This window comes from Bubalus kerabau, chromosome 6, assembly GCF_029407905.1.
Source record: "Bubalus kerabau isolate K-KA32 ecotype Philippines breed swamp buffalo chromosome 6, PCC_UOA_SB_1v2, whole genome shotgun sequence".
In the NCBI taxonomy this organism is placed as follows: Eukaryota; Metazoa; Chordata; class Mammalia; order Artiodactyla; family Bovidae; genus Bubalus; species Bubalus kerabau.
This window is the reverse complement of record NC_073629.1, coordinates 71,069,571-71,094,745: the sequence shown is the minus strand read 5'-3', so window position 1 is coordinate 71,094,745 and position 25,175 is coordinate 71,069,571. Positions and strand designations below refer to the sequence as shown.

At 36.0% G+C, this 25,175-nt stretch overlaps 1 protein-coding gene across 1 annotated transcript in view; it reads right to left on the bottom strand.

Moving 5' to 3' along the window:
• The window catches only part of LRRIQ3 (leucine rich repeats and IQ motif containing 3), a 216,186-nt gene that overhangs the window by 190,496 nt on the left and 515 nt on the right, over window positions 1-25,175 (bottom strand). The gene's annotated exons all lie outside the window — the stretch shown is intronic.

Below are 25,175 nucleotides of genomic sequence, written 5' to 3'. Positions count from 1 at the left end.
ATGTCAATCTAAATCTCCCAATTTATCCCTAGCCCCTCCTTATCCCTTTTCTACAACATAAATGAAACTTGAGGACTTTATATTAAGTGAAATAAGTCAACAGAGAAAGATAAATACTCTATTATCTTGCTTAATGTAGAATCTAAAACAGTTGAACTTTATTCAGATAGAAATTAAATTGGTGGTTGCCAGTGGTAGCCAAAATGGGGTGCAAGAAATGGGAAGATGTTAGACAAAGGGAACAAAACTCCAGTTATAAAATGAACAAGTTCAGGGGATACAATATAGAACACCACAAGGGTGTGTTAGGTTGCTTCAGTCGTGTCTGACTCTTTGTGACCCTGTAGACTGTTTCCCCCCAGGCTCCTGTGTCCACAGGTATTCTCCAGGCAAGAATACTGGAGTGGGTTGCCAGGCCCTCCTCTAGGGGTATCTTCCTGACCGAGGGATCAAACTCCTGTCTCTTATGCCTCCTGCAATGGCAAGCAGGTTCTTTACCACCAGCACCACCTGGGAAGCCTACAACACCATGACTATAGTTAAAAATACTATATTGTATACTTAACAGTCACTTAGAGAGTAGGTCAGAGAAGGCAATGGCACCCCACTCCAGTACTCTTGCCTGGAAAATGCCATGGACGGAGGAGCCTGGTAGGCTGTAGTTCATGGGGTATCTAAGAGTCGGACATGATCGAGCGACTTCACTTTCACTTTTCACTTTCCTGCATTGGAAAAGGAAATGGCAACCCACTCCAGTGTTCTTGCCTGGAGAATCCCAGGGACGGGGGAGCCTGGTGGGTTGCCATCTTTGGGATCACACAAAGTTGGACAGGACTGAAGTGACTTAGCAGCAGAGAGTAGGTGCTAAATGTCCTTGTAAACAATAAAAAAACAAACAAACAAAAAATCAGGTAATGAGGTGATAGATGTGTTAAGGAACCTTATCACAGTAATCATTTTGCAATGTATATGTGTATCAAAGTATCACATCATATATATTAAACTTGTGCAATGTTATATATAAACTATATCACAAAAAACCTGGAAGATTCCTAATGCATTTCTCTGATTTAGATTAAAATCTGTTAATTCTTTGAAATCCTTCAGTTTGAATTCTCTACAACCAATATCCAATGTCTTTTTTTAAAAGTGCACATTTTTTTCATATATTTCCACTGTGTAATAAAGCACCCCCAAACCTACTGTGTTTTAAAAAATATCAACATTTATTCTTTGTTAGGTCTGTGGGATGACTTAGTCAAATGGCAGTTCATTTCCAAGTGATGTTGACCTGAGAGTCAATCTTGCAGGACTCATCCAAATACCTTTAAGGTGGCTAATTTACATATGTGAAACACTGGCAAGGACAGCAGGAAGGTAGGTTTTGCTAGGATGCTGGGATGTATGGGTCTCTCTCACTGTACTATACCAAGGCCTCTCTAACTATAGCAGTACTCATGATGTCATCTTCTCACATGTATATTCATCTCTCTCTGTTAATAAGGAAGCAAGATTTCTATATGGTTGAATCAGGGCTCCAAAAAGTATAAACATAGAATATGTCAGGCCTTCTAAAGGTTTATGTCCAACTTGCACAGCTTTAACTCTTTGATGTTCTATTGCTCAGAGGAAGTTATTTTGATGGTTTGAACCAGCTTTAAGGTAGTTAAATAAAGACAAAAATAAAAGTTGTTCTGAGCTTGGTGACCTCGGGCAAGTTAAGTATCTTCTGTTCAATGTATATCAAAATTATGTGCCTCAATTTCCTCACCTATAAAATGTGGATAGTAACAGTATTTGATGTAAATAATTGTCATGAGGACTAAACGAGTCTGCATAAAGGCTTTAGAACAATGTCTGGCACATAGCAAGCACTATAAGATGAATATTACTTATAAAGCAAATATCTAGTTGAATTAACAATTCAAGATAGAATGTCTACAAAAAGTGAGGGTATTTCCAGTTTTCAGTCCATCATGTAAGGAGCTTGGAAGTTGTCACACCATCTTAGCAAATAAAAGCAGGACAATTAACTGAAAAATCAACAAGTCTTCTTAGATTCATCAAAGAAGGGAGGTCACAGGGAGAATCAATACCCCCAAAATCAGAGACAGGTAGGCAGATAAAGAGATTCAGAACCTATGGGAGTGGAAATTCACCAGCAAAGGTCTCTCAAGAAAACAGTGTCTCCCAATAGGAAAATCTATAAATGACAGGTTATGACATGCTCTGTATTGACATTACACAGCCTTGACATACTCCTTTTCCTATTTGGAACCAGACTGCTGTTCCATGTCCAGTTCTAACTGTTGCTTCCTGACTTGGATACAGGTTTCTCAAGAGGCAGGTCAGGTGCTCTGGCATTCCCATCTCTTTCAGAATTTTCCACAATTTATTGTGATCCACACAGTCAAAGGCTTTGGCATAGTCAATAAAGCAGAAATAGATGTTTTTCTGGAACTCACTTGCTTTTTCCATGATTCAGTGGATGTTGGCAATTTGATCTCTGGTTCCTCTGCCTTTTCTAAAACCAGCTTGAACATCTGGAAGTTCACGATTCCAGGATTGCTGAAGCCTGGCTTGGAGAATTTTGAGCATTACTTTACTAGCGTGTGAGATGAGTGCAATTGTGCGGTAGTTTGAGCATTCTTTGGCATTGCCTTTCTTTGGGATTGAAGTGAACACTGACCTTTTCCAGTCCTGTGGCCACTGCTGACTTTACCAAATTTGCTGACATTGAGTGCAGCACTTTCATAGCATCATCTATTAGGATCTGAAATAGCTCAACTGGAATTCCATCATCTCCACTAGCTTTGTTTGTAGTCATGATTCCTAAGGCCCACTTGACTTCACATTCCAGGATGTCTGGTTCTAGGTGAGTGTGAGTGATCACACGATCATGATTATCTGGGTCATGAAGATATTTTTTGTACAGTTCTTCTGTGTATTCTTGCCACCTCTTCTTAATATCTTTTGCTTCTGTTAGGTCCATGTCATTTCTGTCCTTTACTGAGCCCATCTTTGCATGAAATGTTCCCTTGGACATGGAACAACAGACTAGTTCCAAATAGAAAAAGGAGTATGTCAAGGCTGTATACTGTCACCCTACTTATTTAACTTAAATGCAGAGTACATCATGTGAAATGCTGGCCTGGAGGAAGCACAAGCTGGAATCAAGATTGCCAGGAGAAATATCAATAACCTTAGATATGCAGATGACACCACCCTTATGGCAGAAAGTAAGGAAGAACTAAAGAGCCTCTTGATGAAAGTGAAAGAGGAGAGTGAAAAAGTTGGCTTACAATTCAACATTCAGAAATCTAAGATCATGGCATCTGGTCCCATCACTTCATGGCAAATAGATGGGGAAACAGTGGAAACAGTAGTTGACTTTATTTTTCTAGGCTCCAAAATCACTGCAGATGGTGATTTCAACCATGAAATTAAAATGACATTTACTCCTCAGAAGGAAAGTTATGACCAACCTAGACAGCATATTAAAAAGCAGAGACATTACTTTGCCAACAAAGGTCCGTCTAGGCAAGGCTATGGTTTTTCCAGTGGTCATGTATGGATGTGAGTGTTGGACTATAAAGAAAGCTGAGTGCCAAAGAATTAATGCTTTTGAACTGTGGTGTTGGAGAAGACTCTTGAGAGTCTCTTGGACTGCGAGGAAATCCAACCAGTCCATCTTAAAAGAGATCAGTCCTGGGTGTTCATTGGAAGGACTGATGTTGAAGCTGAAACTCCAATACCCTGGCCACCTGATGTGAAGAGCTGACTCATTTGAAAAGACCCTGATGCTGGGAAAGATTGAGGGCAGAAGGAGAAGGGGATAACAGAGGATGAGATGGTTGGATGGCATCACCGACTCAATGGACATGGGTTTGGGTGGACTTCAGGAGTTGATTTTGGACAGGGAGGCCTAGCGTGCTGTGGTTCATGGGGTCTCAAAGAGTCAGACATGACTGAGCAAGTGAACTGAACTGAACTGTATTGACAAGAGATTAAAAACTCCAGGAGTCAATGAAGGGAACCCTCCTTGCTTTTGTGAGATTAACACCTAGGAGCTCTCACACGTCCTCAAAGTGAACACTGGAGAAAAATCCATTTATGCTTAAAAAGGGGAGAGGAAATAAATAATTCTCAAATACACCAGAGCATTCTGCTCTTAATAAGGCCTGTCCTCAAAGGAAACTGTTGAATGGACCCTACATGATTGAGGTTTTATTAAAGTCTAGTGGAAGAAGAAAAATACTCAATTCCATCTCCCTATAGCATTCCATTTAGAGGAAGGGGAATATCCAACTCTAGACCACTCTTACCCTCTTGCCCACCTAATAGGTAGGAAAACTAAGAAATACTTGTGAAATCCACAACCCAACAGCATAGGCTCACTGAAAGACTAAGACTTAATGATATAACTGTAGAATACTACTTTCTACCCACACCTCATCACTACACAACAGCATTATTTTACGAGTTCCTTTCACAAGTATATCATGTCTGTCTTTCAACAAAAAATAACAAGACATACTATCAGATCAGATCAGTCGCTCAGTCGTGTCCGACTCTTTGTGACCCCATGAACTGCAGCACGTCAGGCTTCCCTGTCCATCACCAACTCCCGGAGTTCACTGAAACTCACGTCCATCGAGTCAGTGATGCCATCCAGCCATCTCATCCTCTGTTGTCCCCTTCTCCTCCTGCCCCCAATCCCTCCCAGCATCATTTTCCAATGAGTCAACTCTTCTAAAAGGCAAAAACACAGAGTAAGCATAAGAATCAGAATCAGCCTTGGCAAAGATGTTGAAAACACCAGACTAGAAATTTAAAACATATAAGATTTACATGCTAATCAATTGAATGAAAAGTAGATCATAAACAAGAACAGATGGATAGTATAAGGTAGACAGATAGAAATAAAACAGAGATGCTAGAGATGCAAAATACTATCACAGAATTGATGGATGCCTTTTAAGGGCTCATTTAGTAGACTGGATATGGCTGAGTGGCTGACAAGAGAATCTCTGAGCTTGAAAATATGACAATAGAAACTTCAAAACCTGAAAAGCAAACAAAACAAAGACTGAGAAAAGCAGATCAGAATAACCCAAAACTGGGATAATTACAAAAAGTATTCAATACATATACATGAAATACCAGAATGAGAAGAAAGTGCTAAAAGAGAAAGGAACATAAAAAAATATTGAAGAAATAATACTGGTGAATTTATGTAAATTAATGTTAGATACACCCCAATGACAAGGAAGCAGAAAATGCCAAGCAAGAAAAAGATCCAAAAAAAAAAAAAATACAACTAGATATATCATTTTTAAATTTCATTAAGGATACAGAAAGAAATGTGAAAGATGCCATAGGAAGAAAACCTTTGTCCACAGAAAGGAAAAAATAAGAATTTTATCTAACTTTCCCTAAGAAACCAGCCTAACAAGAGGATAGTGGAGTAAAGTGTTGAGAGGAAAAAATCTATACCTTGTGAAATTATTCTAAAAAAGCAGATGAGAAAAAAAGAATCACAGACAAAAACAAGAAAATTCTAGTCAGCAGACCTGCCTTAAAAGACTGGTTCTTTAGAGAGAAGGAAAATAGTACAGTTCAGAAGCTCAGATCTATGTAAAAAAAGAAAGAACTCTGGGGCAGGAACAACTGAAGGTAAAATAAGAATCTCTTATTTTTCTTATTTTTAGTATATATAACAGATAAAATTCATTCAAATATTAATAGCAAAAATGTATTTGATTATATATGCATACCTATATACAGTTGATGCTTCTACAACACGGCTGGGGGTAGGGGTGAAAACACTCACACAGTTAAAAGTCATTTGTCTCTCAGTAGCCACAGAGAATTGGTTCCAAAATCCACCACAGATAAGGAAATCCATGAATACTCAAGTCACAAATTCAGCCTATCCAAGGATCTGCATCTTTGGCTTCAGTTCCATTCAGTTCAGTTGCTCAGTTGTGTCCAACTCTTTGTGATCCCATGAATTGCAGCACGCCAGGCCTCCCTGTCCATCACCAACTCCCGGAGTCCTCCCAAACCCATGTCCATTGAGTCGGTGATGCCATCCAACCATCTCATCCTCTGTCGTCCCCTTCTCCTTCTGCTCTCAATCTTTCCAAGCATCAGTGTCTTTTCAAATCAGTCAGCTCTTCACATCAGGTGGCCAAAGTTTTGGAGTTTCAGCTGCAACATCAGTCTTTCCAATGAACACCCAGGACTGATCTCCTTTAGGATGGACTGGTTAGATCTCCTTGCAGTCCAAGGGACTCTCAAGAGTCTTCTCCAACACCTCAGTTCAAAAGCATCAATTCTTCAGTGCTCAGCTTTCTTTATAATAGTCCAACACATCCATACATGACCACTGGAATAACCATAGCCTTGACTAGATGGACTGTTGTTGGCAAAGTAATGGCTCTGCTTTTCAATATGCGGTCTAGGTTGGTCATAACTTTCCTTCCAAGGAGTAAGCATCTTTTAATTTCATGGCTGAAATCACCACCTGCAGTGATTTTGGAGCGCAGAAAAATGAAGTCAGCCACTGTTTCCCCACCTATTTGCCATGAAGTGATGGGACCGGATGCCATGATCTTCGTTTTCTGAATGTGGAGCTTTAAGCCAATTTTTTCACTCTTCTCTTTCACTTTCATCAAGTGGCTCTTTAGTTCTTCTTCACTTTCTGCCATAAAGGTGGTGTCATCTGCATATCTGAGGTTATTGATATTTCTCCTGGCAAGCTTGATTCCAGCTTGTACTTCCTCCAGCCCAGCGTTTCTCATGATGTACTCTGCATATAAGTTAAATAAGCAGGGTGATAATATACCACCTTGACGTACTCCTTTTCCTATTTGGAAGCAGTCTGTTGTTCCATGTCCAGCTCAACCAACCATGGATTTTGTAGATATTGAAAAGCAGAAACATTACTTTGCCAACAAGGTCTGTCTAGTCAAGGCTATGATTTTTCCATTGGTCATGTATGGATATGAGAGTTGGACTATGAAGAAGGCTGAGCGCCGAAGAATTGATACTTTTGAACTGTGGTGTTGGAGAAGACTCTTGAGAGTCCCTTAGACTGCAAGGAGATCCAAACAGTCCATTCTAAAGGAGATCAGCCCTGGGTGTTCTTTGGAAGGAATGATGCTAAAGCTGAAACTCCAGTACTTTGGCCACCTCATGCGAAGAGTTGACTCATTGGAAAAGACTCTGATGCTGGGAGGGATTGGGGGCAGGAGGAAAAGGGGATGACAGAGGATGAGATTGCTGGATGGCATCACTGACTTGATGGACGTGAGTTTGAGTGAACTCTGGGAGTTGGTGATGGACAGGAAGGCCTGGCATGCTGCAATTCATGGGGTCACAAAGAGTCGGACATGACTGAGTGACTGAACTGAACTGAACTGAACATTTATTGAAAAAAAAAAAATAGCATAGGAACGGACCCAACAGCTCATACCCATGTTGTTCAAAAGTCAACTGCACATTTTTGTATCTGTAAATATGTTTATGTATAAATGAAATGGATATCAGCAAGGATACAAGGAACAGGACAGAGGAATTAGGGATATATTTATAAGGTATTTATGCCATAGATGAAGTAGTATAATGTTAACTGAGAGTGGATTGGAATTTTTGATATCTCTAGGGAAATGGTTAAAAAAATTTTTTAAGTAAAATGGATACGCTAAGAAAAGATAGAAAACAGAATCATATACAACACTCCATTAAAAATCATAAGAGGCAGAAAAGAAGAAGGCTTTTTGTGTACCAAAAACAATAAATAGAAAGATTAACAAATATAGATATTAATCCAAGTATGTAATTAATCACTTTAAATATATCAATAGTGTAAGCATCAAAAAAATATAGAGTGGATCAAACTTAGAGTGGATCAGAAAGTAGTTCAACTATATGTTGTTGTTTACAGGAAAGCCACTTTTTACATAAAGATAAAGGTAGAATAAAAGTAAAATGATTGAGATGACTCCTTAAACATTCAATGAAGAATTAATATAAATTCTTCTCAAATTCTTCCAAAGTATAGAAGATAATGGAACATTCTGAAACTCATTTTATGAGGCCAGCATGACTCTATCACCTTAAAAAAAACAAGATATTACAGAAAAATGTAATACACATCAATATCCCTGATAAACATATATATATATATATATATATACACACTCAACAAAAAATTATCAAATAGAACTGAACAACACTTTAAAAGGATTATATACCACATTAGGTGAGATTTATTCCAGAGATGCAAGGATGGTTCAACATCCATGAATCAGTCCAACAGTTCATACCCATATTGTTCAAAAGTCAACTGCACATTTTTGTATCTGTAACTATGTTTATGTACAAATGAAATGGATAACAGCAAGGATACAAGGAACAGGACAGAGGAATTAGGGATATATTTATAAGATATTTATGCCATAGATGAAGTAGTATAATGTTAATTGAGAGTGGATTGGAATTTTTGATATCTCTAGGGAAATGGTTTAAAAAATTTTTTAAGTAAAATGGATATGCTAAGAAAAGATAGAAAACAGAATCATATACAATGCTCTATTAAAAATCATACCACATTAACAAACTAAACAATACAAATTATACAATCATCTCAATAGATGCAGATAATGCATTTGACAAAATTCAAAATCAGTTTATGATAAAAATTCTCAACCTTGGTATAGACAGAACATACCTCAACATAATAAAGGCCATAAGCTACAAGCTCACAGCTAACATCATACTCAATGCTGAAAGTTGAAAGCTTTTCCCTCAAGAATAGAAACAAGACAAGGATGCCCACTCTCAGCACTTTTACTCATCATACTTTTGGAAGTCTTAATCAGAACACTGACGCAAGACTGAGAGGTAAAAGATTAAAATTGAAAAAAAAAAGAAGGAAAACTGTCACCATCTGCAAATGACAACATGTTACATATAGAAAATCATAAGAATTTCACATACACACACACTACAAACTGTTTAAGTTAATTAAAGTATCAGTAACATTATAGGATACAGACAATACATAAAAATCTGATGCATTTTTGCACATTAATAATAACTTACCAGAAACAGAATCAATCGTATTTATAATTGTCTCAAAAGAATAAAATACATAGGAATAAATTTTACTGAGGAAGTAAAAACCCTATCCACTAAAAAGTAAACACATTAATGATAGAAATTGAAGAAGACAAGAAAGATATTCTGTGATCATGAAGTGCAAAAATTAATAATGTTAAAATATCCATGTAAATACTCAATGTTATCTACAGTTCAGTATCAGTTCAGTTCAGTCGATCAGTCGTGTCCGGCTCTTTGGGACCCCATGGACTGCAGCATGCCAGGCTTCCCTGTCTATCACCAACTCCTGGAGCTTGTTCAAATTCATGTCCATCAGACTGGTGCAATATAAACCTTATCAAAATTCCAATGGCATTTTTCACAGAAATGAAACAATCCTAATATCTGGATGAAACCACAAAAGACCCCAAATAGCCAAAAAATATTGAGAAAAAAGAACAAAGTTGAAGCCATCATACTCCCTAATTCAAACTGCCTTACAAAGCTATAGTAATGAAAACAGTATCATACTGGCATAAAAACAAACACATAGATCAATGGAACAGAGTAGACAGTGCAGAAACAAAACCATTCATATATAGTCAATTGGCTTAGAACAAAAAACAAAATAATATACAATGAGAAAAAAGTCTCCTCACTGTACAGTGATGAGAAAACTGCACAGACACAAGCCAAAGAATGAAACTTGAGCATTATTTTACATTATACACAAAAATAAACTGAAATGGATTAGAGCCTTAAAAGTAATACCTGAAATCATATAACTCCTTGAAGAAAATATAAGTGGAAGACTCCTTGACACTGGTCTTGGTGATAATATTCAGATCTAACATCAAAAGACAGAGATAAGATGGGTGGATGGCATCACTGACTCAATGGAAATGAGCTTGAGCAAGCTCCGGGAGTTGGTGATGGACAGGGAAGCCTGGCACGCAGCAGTCCATGGGGTTGCAAAGCATCCGACACAACTGAGCGACTGAAATGAACTGAACACCAAAAGCAAAGACAAAAAAAGCAAAAAAATTAAAAAAGGGAAATACATCAACTTAAAAATATTCTGTACAGCAAAGAAAACCATCAACAAAATGAAAAGACAACCTATTAGATATTTGCAAATCATATATCTGATGAGGGATTAACAGTCAACGTACATAATCATACAGCTCAACAGGAAAAAATAATTCCAATAAAAAATGAGTAGAAGATTTGAATAGATATTTTTCCAAAGAAGACATAGAGTTGGCTAACAAGTATATGAAAAGATGCTCAACATCATCACCAGGGAAATCCAAATCAAAACCAGAAAATGGTATCACCTCACACCCATCAGAATTGTTATAATCACGAAAGAAATAACCAGGGTTGGCAAGGATGTGGAGAAAAGGCAATCCTTGTGCACTGTTTGTAGAAATGTAAATTGCTACAATCACTCTGGAAAACAGTAGGGAGGTTCCTTAAAAACACTAAAAATAGAAAAACCATATGATCTAGCAATTCTACCTCAAGGTACTTCTCCAGAGAAACAGAAACACTAACTTGAAAATATATCTAGACCCCACTTTTTCACTGTAGCATTATTTACAAGAGTAAAGACATGGAAACAGCCTATGTGTCTTGTGATGAATGAATGGATAAAGAAGATGTGGGATGTATCTGTGTGTGGTACAATGGAATATCATTCAGCCATAAAAATGAATGAAATTTGTCATTTGTGAGAACAAGAAAGGAACTTGAAGCTATTATGGCAAGTGAAATAAGTCAGAGAAAGACAAATACTGTATGATCTTAGTTATACATGGAGTCTTGAAAAAAAAAAGTAAAAATGAAAAACTGGCTCATAAATACAGAGAAGATTGGTGTTCCCATAGGTGGATAGTACAAGTCTGGCAAATAGGGTAAAGGGTTCAAAAGGTACTAATTTCAATTTATGAAATAAATAAGTCACAGAAGTAACATACAGCATGGTGATTATAGTTAATAATACTGTTTCACTTTGAAAGCTGTTAATAGAGTACACCCTAAAAGCTTTCTCCAAAAGCAAAAATATTTTGAATGGTATGGTGATAGATATTAACTGGACTTATTGTTGTGATAATTTTTCAATATATACAAATATTAAATCATTATTTTTATACCTGAAACTAACATAATGCTATATATCAACTGTACCTCAGTAGGTACTACAATTGATTGCTCCTACTCTACCAAGTTAAAACCCTATGTAACAAGTGCTGCTAATTTTAAATACGAAAATTTAAGAAGTCTTTGGTTCCTTATAGACTTTAATAATTTTAAAATTATTTTGCTAAACATACATACAAATGTGTAAATAAAGTTCAAACAATAATATTAGTAAGTTCAAATGTGTATAATATTAAGTTCAAATATGTTCAAAAGGCAAATTTAAGTATAGATATACAATGGAGAAAGCATCTGGGTCTAGTTACAGTTTCAAAGAAGCTCTGTAATTAAAAAGTAATCAATATCAAATGAACTTATTTACAAAACAGAAACACACCAAAAGATACAGAAAACAAACTTATGGTTAACAAAGAGGAAAAGGGTGGGAGAGGGATAAATTGGGAGGTTGGGATTAACATATAAACATTACTCTAAAATAGATAATCAACAAGGACCTACTGTATAGCACATGGTACTATACTCAATATTTTCTACTAAACTATAAGGGGGGAATAGTGGAATAGTGGCAGATTTTATTTTCATGGGCTCCAAAATTACTTCAGACAGTAACTACAGCCATGAAATTAAAAAACAGCTTGCTCCTTGGAAGAAAACTTATGACAAACCTAGACAGCATATTAAAAAGCAGAGACATCACTTTGCCAACCTTGCAAGGTTCATATAGCTAGAGCTATGATTTCCCCAGTAGTCATGAACGAAAGTAGTCATGGACCATAAAGAAGGTTGAGCACCAAAGAATTGAGGCTTTCGAACTGTGGTGCTGGAAAAGACTCTTGAGAGTCCCTTGGATAGCAAGGAGATCAAACCAGTCAATCCTAAAGGAAATCAGTCCTGAATATTAATTGGAAGGACTGATGCTGAAGCTGAAGCTCCAGTATTTTGGCCACATAATATGGAAAAGACTCCGATGCTGTAGAATATTGAGAGCAAGAGGAGAAGAGGGTGACAGAGGAAAAGATGTCAGGATAGTATCACCAACTCATGGACGTGAGTTTGAGCAAACTCTGGTAGATGGTGAAGGACAGGGAAGCGTGGCATGCTGTAGTTCATGGGGTCACAAAAAGTGTGATATGATTTAGTGACTGAATGACAGCATCAACATAAGGGGGAAAAGAATCAAAAAAAGAATATATTTGAAACACTGTGCTATAGACCTGAAACTAACATACTATTGTAAATCAATTGCATTTCAATTAAAAAATACATATGGGTGTATGTATATATATAAAGATATCAGTACCACTGTCAGTAAGCTTTCACTAGTTTCTGTTGATTGCAATACTAACTTTTCAGTTATCATACATTATAAATTAAAAAATCACAACTTTTAAATCAGATAATTATAAAAACCATGTTTTTATACAATAAATATTATATCAATTATAAATTTAATTTTTCTAAAATATTTCCATTTAAAAAATTGGTGGAAAATACACATAATGAAAGTATAAGTGGTTATGATTGATGAATACCTAAGTTAAAAGCTGAAAAGTAAAAAAAAAAAATGTATTCTGTGTATTTATTTTAATTTCAAATGTATATATAAAAATATTTAAGTATTTTTCAAATAAATTCTTTGTTAACTGTGTTAACGACCTTTAGACATCACACTCATTCCCTGCAACTTTGAATGCTAGAAATACAGATACATTATTTTAAGTTAAAAGTGTATGAAAATATATTAGTTTTGATGATCTGTGGTATAGTAACTTATTTATAAACCTTAGTTATGATATTATAAACAAGTGGAATGCTGGATAATAGACTCTAGAATTTTCACAAGAGCTGATAAGATTCTGTATATAAAAGAAAATCATAGAAGAAAAACAAAGTTTTTTTGAAAATCAAAATATAAGGATTATAGTTAGCAATATTTTATATATATCATGGTTGCAAACTATTTGCAGTGTAGAATATCTGCAGAAGACTGAAATACATAACATATATAGTAATTATATTTTAAAATACTTTTTAAATTTAGCTAGTAAATTTACTGAATCTATCCTGTTTTGAAGAAGACTTGCTATAATTTTGCACCACAGATAAAATGTACTTTAAAAACTAAAGAGGGGTGTTATTAGAATAGTCAAAATATTCCATTTCTTCTGGAAAATGAAATTTAGCTGGTTTATAAATTAATATAAATATGTTCAATTCTTTGAAACATCGCATTTTCATTTCAAATGACATAAAATACAATTTGGAGCAAGAAATCAAGACTCACTTGTAATCAGGACATGCTATTTTTCCCCTATAAACGCATTTGCTTTCTGAAATTTAGGAAGCTACATATATTTCTGTTAGTAAAAAAAACTTATGTGAAAATTTCAGTTTTCAGTTTTTTTTCATACTCTCAGACTCTAAACCTATAAATCTGAAAAAACTAAATTGTGATGAGCCAGAGATAGATATAAAACAATGAAAATTATTGATAATTAAAATATCCAGAAAAAATATATGAACAGAAAATTAAAAAATAGGAGATATTTAGCATAGCAATATTTATTGTAGCTTAAAAAACCTTGGTTAGCATTTGAGAAACAGAGTTTGACTATTCTAAGTTGGGTTATTAACATACTTCTAAAAACATAATAGATAGCATATTTACAAACTGAAATTTAGTTACTGATTCTGCTCATTTATTTCTTTACCACATGCCCTCTCTATGCCCCAGAAAAAAAAAAATCATGCTAATATTGAGATAGGTATAAGATGATTTTGCTACTCAGGAGTCATTTGAAATAATCTACAAAGAAAACTAAGAGAGCTACAGAAAATCAAAGATAAAGAAAAATTCTGGAAATAGACCAGAAGATAAAATATCTAACATAAGAACACAGATAAGAAGATAAGAATTATAGCTGTCCTCCTCAGAACCACACAAGCAAAATGAGAGTAAAATATTTAAAGTGTTTCCAGAAAAACCTCTCCAACCTAGACTTCTGTACCTCTGAAATAACCTTTCAAAGTGAAGACGAAATAATTACTTTCACAGACAAGCAAATATTGAAAGAATAAGTTGCCAGAAATTGCCAACATCCATTGTATCAAAGAAAAAACAAGGGAATATGAAAAAAAGAAAGGAATCTACTTCTGCTTCACTGACTATACTAAAGCCTTCGACTGTGTGGATCACAACAAACTGAAAAATTCTTAAAGAGATGCAAATACCAGACCACCTTACCTGCCTCCAGAGAAGCCTATATGCAAGACAAGAAACAACAGTTATAACCAGACATGGAACAACAGACTGGTTCAAAATTAGGAAAGGAGCATATATTGTCACCCTGCTTAGTTAACTTCTATGCAGAATACATCATGTGAAATGCTGGGCAGGATGAATCACAAGCTGGAATCAAGATTTCCAGGAGAAATACCAACAACCTCAGACATTCAGATGATACTACTTTAATGGCAGAAAGAGAAGAGGAACTAAACAGCCTCTTGATGAGGGCAAAAGTACAGTGAAAAAGCTGGCTTAAAGCTCAACATTCAAAAAACAAAAATTATGGAGTCTGGTCCCATTACTTCATGGCAAATAGACAAGGAAAAACTGGAAAAAGTAACAGACTTTATTTTACTAGGTTCCAAAATCACTGCTGACAGTAACTGCAGCCATGAAATTAAGACACCTGCTCACTGGAAAAAAACCTATAACAAACATATTAAAACAAACATAAAACATAAAAAAAAACAAGCATATTAAAATGCAGAGACATCACTTTGTTGACAAAAGTCCATACAGTCAAAGCTAGGCTTTTTCCAGTAGTCATGTACAAATTGGAGAGTAGGAATATAAAGAAGGCTGAGTGACAAAGAATTGATGTTTTCGAACTGTGGTCCTGGAGAAGACTCTTGAGAGTCCCTTGGACAGCAAGGAGATCAAACCTGTCAATCCTAAATGATATCAGTTCTGAATATTCATTGGAAGGACTGATGCCAAAACTGAAGCTCCAGTACTTTGGCCACCTAGTATGAAGAACTAACTCACTGAAAAAGACCCTGATGTTGGGAAAGACTGAGAGCAGGAGAAGAAGGGTGAGACCCAGAATGACATGGTGGGATGGCATCACTGAGCCAATGGACATTAACTTGAGCAAATTCCAGGATATAGTGAAGAACAGGGATGCCTGGTGTGCTGCAGTTCATGGGGTCACGAAGAGTAGGACATGACTTAGTGACTAAACAACAATAATTAACTGGCAAGAAATATCAAAAGAAGTTCTTTAGAGAAAGGCAATATATTGTAGTTCAGAAACTCAGTTCTACAGAAAGCAAGGAAAAGCACTGAGAAATAAAAAGGTGTAGGTAAAATAAAACTTTTTAGTTTTGTTCTTCTTAAGTGTTCTAATAGACACCAATTTGTCAAAATACTAAAAGCAAACACATGAAATTATGAATGCTTATATATATGAAATTAATCACAGTAATAATAAGACACAGAAGAAACAAATTAGGTTTATTTTCTTATTATAAGGTACTCAGACTACCTTGAAATTGGAATTGGATTAGTTATAATAGTGTATTGCAAACTTTAGGGCAACCATAAAAAAAGTAAAATAAGAACTATAACAAATATGCTAATAATGGAGGAAAATGGAATCATATGCAATGTTCAATTAAAACCACAAAGGCCAGAAAAAGTGTGGAAGGCAAAAACAGAAACAAAAAACAGTGGCAATAAACAAAAAACAGTAGTGAATATGGCAGATATTAATCAAAGTATAGCAATAATCATAATGATCAGTAGTCAAAATGCAATGATGACAAGAAATTGACAAAATGACAAGAGATTCTCAAAGGAGATAAAAAAAAAGATGAGACTCAACTATATGTTGTCTACAACAAAGCTCACTTTAAAGATAAAGACATATAGATTAAAGTGAAGTGATTGAGAAAGATATAAAATGCTAATACTAATCAAAAGAAAGCAGAAGTGGCTTTATTAACTTCAGACAGCAGATTTCAAACCAAGGAAAGTTAGCAGAGATAATGAAGGGCATTACCCCATGAACTATCCAGTCCATGGAATACTCCAGGCCAGAATTCTCGAGTGGGTAGCTGTTTCCTTCTCCAGAAAATCTTCACAACTCAGGAATTGAACCAGGGTTTCCAGAATTGCAGGTGATTCTTTACCAGCTGAAAGTGAGAAAGCTCAGTCGTGTCTGATGCTCTGCAACCCCATGGACTGTAGCCTACCAGGCTCCTCTGTCCATGGAATTTTCCAGGCAACAGTACTGGAGTGGGTTACCATTTACCAGCTGAGCTACCGGAGAATCCCAATGAAGGGCATTACATAATGACAATGGAGTCATTTCTCCAAGAAGACATACTAATTGATAAAGTTTATCCTCCTAAAAACAGGGTAAAACTATTTAAAGCAAAATTGAAAGAAATGCAAGTAGAAACAGATGAATGCACTATCATGGCAGGAGACTTCAATACCTCTCTACAGAAACGGACTGATCCAGCAGACAGAAAAATCAGTTTAGGATATAGTTGAACTCAAAAACACTATCAACTATAATTAATATCTACAGACTACTTAATCATCCAAGAGTCGAATATACACTCATCAAAAGATCACATGAAACATCTGTCAAGATAGAACACATTCTGGATCATAAAATAAACTTTAGCAAACTTAAAAAAATTATACAATATCCATTCCATATTTCCATGAAATTAAAGTAGACATCACTAGCAGAAAGATAGCTTGTAAATCCCCCAAATAGGTGGACATTAACAACACATTTCTACATAACACATATATCTAAATAATGCAAAGCTCAAAGATGATCACATGATAAACTGTTTAATATTTTAACCAAATAAAAATAAAAAATACAACTTATCAAAATGTGTGAGATGCAGCAAAACTGGTGCTTCAAGGTAATTTTTAGCACTGAATGCATATACTGCAAAAGAAGAAAGATCTAAAAGTAACAATCTAGACTTCTATCTTATTAAATTAGAAAAATAAGAGAAAATTAAATCAAAGAGAAGAAAAGAAATAATATGAATTAGACCAGAAGTCAACAAAATTGAAAACGGGAAATCAATACAGAAAATCCACTAAACTAAAAACTAGTTCTTTGTTAAGATCAATAAAATTAATAAGACTCCAGCCAAGCCAGAGAAAGAGATAGGGGGTGGAAGGGACAGAAATAACCAATATCAGAAATGAGAAATGGAAAAACACTACAGATCCCACAGACAATACTATGAACAACTCCATGCACACAAATTTGATAACCTTGAGGAAATGAACTGATTCTTTAAAAGAAATAATATGCCAAAACTCATACAAGAATAATTCAGAATATGTGTATATCGAAGAATGAAATTGAGTCAATAATCAATAACCTTCCAAAACATAAACACCAAGCCCAGATAGGTTCAATAACGAATACAAAGGAAGAAGTTATATGAATTCTCTACAATCTCTTTCAGAAGATAGAAGCATAGGGAATACTTTCTAACTCAATGAGCCACCATTATCCTGATACTGCTGCTGCTAAGTCGCTTCAGTCGTGTCCGACTCTGTGCAACCCCATAGACGGCAGCCCACCAGGCTCCCTCGTCCCTGGGATTCTCCAGGCAAGAACACTGGAGTGGGTTTCCATTTCCTTCTCCAATGCATGAAAGTGAAAAGTGAAAGGGAAGTTGCTCAGTCGTGTCCGACTCTTCGCAACCCCATGGACTGCAGCATAACCAGGCTTCTCCATCCATGGGATTTTCCAGGCAAGAGTACTGGAGTGGGGTGCCATAAAGTCAGTCAAAAACATTACAAAACTACAGACCAGTATTTTTCATTAAAACAGATATAAAAATCCTAAAAAAAAATTAATAAATCAAACCCTACAATGTACAAAAAGAATCATACATCTACTACTGAGGAAGGTGATTGCAGCCATGAAATTAAAACACTCTTGGGTCCTTGAAAGAAAATTATGACAAACCTAGACAGTGTATTCAAAAGCAGAGACATTACTTTACTGACAAAGGTCTGTCTAGTCCAAGCTAGTGTTTCTCCAATAGTCATGTATGGATGTGAAAGTTGGACCCTAAAGAAAGCTGAGTGCCGAAGAATTGATGCTTTTGAAGTGTGGTGCCCTTGGACTGCAAGGAGATTAAACCAGTCAGTCCTAAAGGAAATCAAGCCTGAATATTCATTGAAAGGACTGATGCTGAAGCTGAAGCTTCAGTACTTTGGCCACCTGATGGGAAGAGCTGACTCATTGGAAAAGACCCTGATGCTGGGAAAGATTGAAGGCAGGAGGAGAAGGGGATGACAGAGGATGAGATGGTTGGATAGCATCACTGACTCAATGGACATGAGTTTGAGCAAACTCTGGGAAATGGTGAAGGACAGAGAAGTTTGGCATGCTGCAGTCCATGGGGTTGCGAAGAGTCGGACACGACTGAGCGACTTCACTTTCACTTTTTACTTTCATGCATTGGAGAAGGAAATGGCAACCCACTCCATTGTTCTTGCCTGGAGAATCCCAGGGATGGGGGAGCCTGGTGGGCTGCCGTCTATGGGGTCGCACAGAGTCGGACACGACTGAAGTGACTTAGCATAACATAACAACAGATGTAGAAAAAGCATCTGACACAATCTATTACCTTTTCATGATAAAACTCTAAGTATACTAGGAATAGAAAAAACTTCCTCAACTTGATAAAGATTGTTTTTAAAAAAATCTACAGCTAATATCATAATTAGTGATCAGAAAAAAAAGAAGCTTTTCAACTAAGAGTCCAAGACTAGAAATGTCCCATCTCACCATTATTTCCCAACATTGTACTGAAAGTACTAGCTTATACAATGAGACCAAAAAAAAAAAAAAAAAAGAAAGAAAAATGTGCAGATGACATCTCATTCACAGATAACATGATCATCAGTGTAGGAAATTCAAAGACTAGACAAATACTCTTGGAACTATTAATACTAAGTGGTTATAGCAAAGTTGTAGATTGAGGGTTAAAACACAAAAGTCAAACACTTCTCTATATACCAGCAATGAATGAGTTAAAAACACAACATCATTTTCATTTACCACTACCAAAAATAAAATATTTCTGTGTAAATGAAAAAAATGCACAAGAAAAACAAACAAAAATGCTAATGAGAAATTCAAAGAATAAATGAATGCAGAAAGACTTAATGTTCATGGATAGAATGATTCAGTACTGTCAAGATGTCAGTTTCCCAATTTATCTTTTGATTGACAACCCCAGTCAAAATCTCAGCAAATTATTAATCAATATTGACAAACTGATTCTAAATTTTACATAAAGAGGCAAGAGATCCCCCGAACACAATATGTAACAAGAAGAACAAAGTTAGAAAGATGACACTGCCTGACTTTAAGACTCTTTATAAAGCTATAGTGATCAAGACAAAATAGTACTGCGAAGAAAAAGGTAGATCAATGGAATAGAATTGAGAACTAAGAAACAGAGAGACATGAATATAAACAATTGCAATGACGCAAAGACATATTTCCAACAAATGGTGCTGAAACAGCTGGACATTCACATGGGAAAAAGAAGGAATCTGAACACAGATTTTATACCTTCAAGAAAATTAAATCCAATTAGACTATATTACCTAAATATAAAACATAAAACTATAAAACTCTTAGAAAATCACTTAGGAGAAAACCTAGATTACATTAGGGATGATGATGATTTTGTTAGATATATCATAAACATAATCCATGAAAGAAATATGTTATAACCTACAGTTTTTTAATATCAAAGACATGATCTGCAAAAGTTAATGCCAAAGGAATGAGAAGACAAGTCACAGACTGGGAGAAAATCTTTTGTAAAAGTCACATGTGATAAAGGACTCACTAAAAATGTACAAAGAACTCAAAATTCAACAATAAGAAAATGAACTAGGTTAAAAATATAAGGCAAAACCTTAATACAAACTTCAGTAAAGAAGATAGAAAGGTGGCAAATAATCATATGGAAGTTGCTTCTCATCACATGTCATCAGGAACAAGAAAATTAAGACAAGAATGAGATACCATTACACATCTAATTAGAATGGCCAAAAGCCTAATACTGATAACCCAAACTGCTGACAAGGATGCAGAGCAACAGGAACTTTCTTTCATTCTTGTAGGAATGAAAAATCATATAGCCACTCTGCAAAAGAGTTTGTTGGTTTCTCAAAAAAACTAAACATACTCTTCGCATAAAATCCAGCAGTGCATTCTTTGGTATTTACCCAGAGAAGTTGAAAACTTATTTAACATATTACTCTGCACATGGATATTTATAGCAGCTTTACTCATCATCAAAATTGGGAAGAATCAAGAAATACTTCAGTAAGTGAATGCATAAATAATCTATGGTACATATAGACAAGGGAGTATTTACTCAGCACTAAAAATAAATTACCTATCAAGCAATGTGCTCAGTTTTCCAGCAAATCTGGAAAACTCAGCAGTGGCCACAGAACTGGAAAAGGTCAGTTTTCATTCCAAACCCAAAGAAAGGCAATGCCAAAGAATGCTCAAACAATGGCACAATTGCACTCATTTCACACGCTAGTAGAGTAATGCTCAAAGTTCTCCAAGCCAGGCTTCAGCAATGCGTGAAGGGTGAACTTCCAGATGTTCAAGCTGGTTTTAGAAAAGGCAGAGGAACCACAGATCAAGTTGCCAACATCCGCCAGATCATCAAAATAGCAAGAGAGTTCCAGAAAAACATCTGTTTCTGCTTTATTGACTATGCCAAAGGCTTTGACTGTGCGGATCACAATAAACTCTGGAAAATTCTGAAAGAGATGGGAATACCAGACCACCTGACCTGCCTCTTGAGAAACCTGTATGCAGGTCAGGAAGCAACAGTTAGAACTGGACATCGAACAACAGACTGGTTCCAAATAGGAAAAGGAGTATGTATATACTCAAGGCTGTATATTGTCACCCTACTTATTTAACTTATATTCAGAGTACATCATGAGAAATGCTGGGCTAGAGGAAGCACAAGCTGGAATCAAGATTGCCGGGAGAAATATCAATAACCTCAGATACGCAGATGACACCACCCTTATGGCAGAAAGTGAGGAAAAACTAAAGAGCCTCTTGATGAAAGTGAAAGAGGAGAGTGGAAAAAGCTGGCTTAAAATTCAGCATTCAGAAAACAAAGATCATGGCATCTGGTCCCATCACTTCATGGCAAGTAGACGGGGAAACAGTGGAAACAGTGGCTGACTTTATTTTTCTGGGCTCCAAAATCACTTCAGATGGTGATTGCAGCCATGAAATTAAAAGACACTTACTCCTTGGAAGGAAAGTTATGACCACCCTAGATAGCATATTGAAATGCAGAGACATTACTTTGCCAACAAAGGTCTGTCTAGTCAAGGCTATGGTTTTTCCAGTGGTCATGTATGGATGTGAGAGTTGGACTGTAAAGAAAGCTGAGCCCAGAAGAATTGATGCTTTTAACTGTAGTGTTGGAGAAGGCTCTTGAGAGTCCCTTGGACTGCAAGGAGATCTAACCAGTCCATCCTAAAGGAGATCAGTCCTGGGTGTTCGTTGGAAGGACTGATGTTGAAGCTGAAACTCCAATACTTTGGCCACCTCATGCGAAGAGCTGACTTATTGGAAAAGACCCTGATGCTACGAAAGATCAAGGGCAGGAGGAGAAAGGGATGACAGAGGATGAGATGGTTGGATGGCATCACCAACTCAATGGAAATGGGTTTGAGTGGACTCCGGGAGTTGGTAATGGATAGGGAGGCCTGGCGTGCAGAGTCGGACACGACTGAGCAACTGAACTGAACTGAAGTGAACTAATCAAGCAATGAAAAGACATGGTGTAATCTTAAATGCATATTACTTAGTGAAATAAGCCAACTAAAAGGGCTACATACTTAGAATTCTATCCATATGATATTCTGAAGAAAGGAAAACATGAAAGCACAAATATTAGCAGATGCAGGATTTGGGGAGAGGGATGAATAGGCAGAGCACAGAGGATTTTTAGAAGAGTTAAACTACTCTGAATAGTATTATAACAATGTATACATATCCTTATACTGTGTCCAAACCCATAAAATAAAAAGACCAAGAGTGAATTGCAAGGGAAACCACAGACTTTGGGTGATCATGATGTGTCATTGTAGGTTCGTCAATTACAACACATGTACCACTCTGGTAGGTATGCTGACAATAAGGGAGGCTATGCATGTGTGGGGTATATTGGAAACCTCTGTACCATCTTCTAAATTCTGCTATGAACCTAAAACTGCTTTAAAAAATAAAGAAAGCAAAATACAAGTTAGGGGGGAAGGCTTCCCTTTGCCCTACAGAAACAGGGTGAAGATTTCTTCAATAGGATACAGTGGGGAAAAAAGTAGTGAATAGCTTGAGACCAGAATAGCTGAGTATTAAAATCCAAAGAAAGAAAACAGTTTAAAAAAAAGAGAGAGAGAGAGATTTTTTGCTTTCCACTCCAATCAGGAAGGGTAAGAGGAGGAAGAGTGGTTAAACAGAGAGATGATACTCAAATAATAGAAACAATGAGAACCCCGGCATAAACTGGCCAAGCCATGAACCTGAGCTCCATGGTCCGTAATCCAAGACCTCATTTGGATTCAGTTTCTTTTTATGAAGGAGAATAAAAATTTAATGTCTCGCAACAATTTTCACACAACCTTCATAGTTTTGCCTATAGTGATAAAAATAAGTAAACTGGTATTAATTGTTAATAAGCACAATTCAGTTCAGTCGCTCAGTCATGTCCGACTCTTTGTGACCCCATGAATCGCAGCATGCCAGCCCTCCATGTCCATCACCAACTCCCAGAGTTCACCCAAACTCATGTGCATCAAGTCGGTGATGCCATCCAGCCATCTTATTCTCTGTCGTCCCCTTCTCCTCCTGCCCCCAATCCCTCCTAGCATCAGGGTCTTTTCCAATAAGTCAACTCTTCACATGAGGTGGCCAAAGCAAAACATCTTATTTGGACGATGGAAATCTGTACCTGGTTTGTGGTCACACAACTCTGTACATTTACTGAAAATCACAATACTTCTCACTTAAAACAGGTAAAGTTAATGGTATGTAAACTATAACTCAGAAAAGTTCTTCAAAAGTCTATTTCACTTCTTTTTATGGCACTTCTTCAGATACTCTCTTCAAATAGGAAAAAAAAAAATCCCAAATGCCTCAAAAAAATATCTTTTTTTCAACTTATTATAGTTTGATTTGTCTGATGTCCCTTTTAAAATATGGAACTCAAGATCAATCACATCATTTCCATTCTATACAGAATAATGGCTTACTACTAATCTTTTATCGATTTATTTTATTCTGGTCACTGTAGCTTATGACTGTTTAAACAACTCTATCACACTGATTATATAAAACATAAATAAAATCCATTAACATTTTTAACCAGTATAATCGACTGCCAAAGATATTTATTCCCAATCACACAGTATATAACATTTCATTTTTTACTTAAAAATTAATATTAGTAAAAATTTGAAGAAAATAGAAAAGGCAGAGGAAGGACAAAAACCATAGCTGATATAGTATTAATACAATCCCTCAACTAATAGGCTTTATTGATTTTTCTTTCCTTAGGGCTATGATTATTTAGTTCTATAATTTAAAAATTAACTCCATCTGCTGACAACTCCCCAAATTGTATCTCCAGCCCAGACCTGTCTCACAAAGTCCAAATTCATGTATAATGCAAACAAACACATACACACACAAGTGCCCATTACATATGCATTGCATACATATACATCTGGGTATTTTATGCACCCAAAACCAAATGTTGAACTCTCCATGCTATCCCAATAACTGTCTCTACTTCCTAATCCATAGCCTTTCCCATTTCACTTGTCCCTCTGGCCTTCAGGCAGTTATCTATAACTCTTCTTTCTTCACATTTCAGAGCTATTCCGTTAGCAAATTGTATCAATTGTGCTTTCAAACATATATCCAGAATCTAACCAAGTTCTCATCACCCCCACTGTTACCATACCGGCCAAGACTTCACCAACTCTCAGGTGTTTTGCTGGAGAAGCCTCTACACAAGTCTCCCTGTTTCCATCATTGCCTCATCTTCCATTACAGTCTATTTTCACATTTCTACATGCTCTTTTCAACCATTAAGGAAGTTGCATAAAAACCCAGCAATGGCTTTGTTTCACTCAGTAAAGGAAAATCCTTTATTTAGGCTGTTGTCATCTCTCTGACCTTCTCTCTTGCCATTTTTTTTCCTTTCATTCACTGACCTCGTTAAGTATTCTGTATTTTCTAAACATTCTTAATGCATATTTTTTTTATTAACAGAAAAGAAAGCTTTTAAACAATAAAACGACAAGAGAGTAATTTCCCTTTTTACTCAAATACTTTCTAAGTACAGAATTGAATAACAGGGTTAAGACTTTAGAATAAAAAACTAAGTTAAGTTCGTGGTAGTAACTTGTAAGCCCTTGAATGTTTATGAAAACTTTAACGAGGACAGTCTTCTTAAATTGTATCGTGCAGTAGAATGATTTCTGAGTTTGGAATTGAAATATCCTGCTTAAATCTTCTCTCTACTGCTAATTGTGAGACCTTAACTAGTCACTATTCTTTCCGATTCATAACTTTCTCATGTATAAAGATGAATAGAAGAATCTGTAAAACTCATCATAAATTCGTGCTTTACAAGAGAATAAACTTATTTATTGGTACCTATTATTTATCGGTATCTAACAGAAACACATCCAATGGAACCGACTTATTCCCATGGATGCTACTGAAAGTTCTAGATTAATCTTCGTACACGAAAGGATGCCAAAAATACCACAA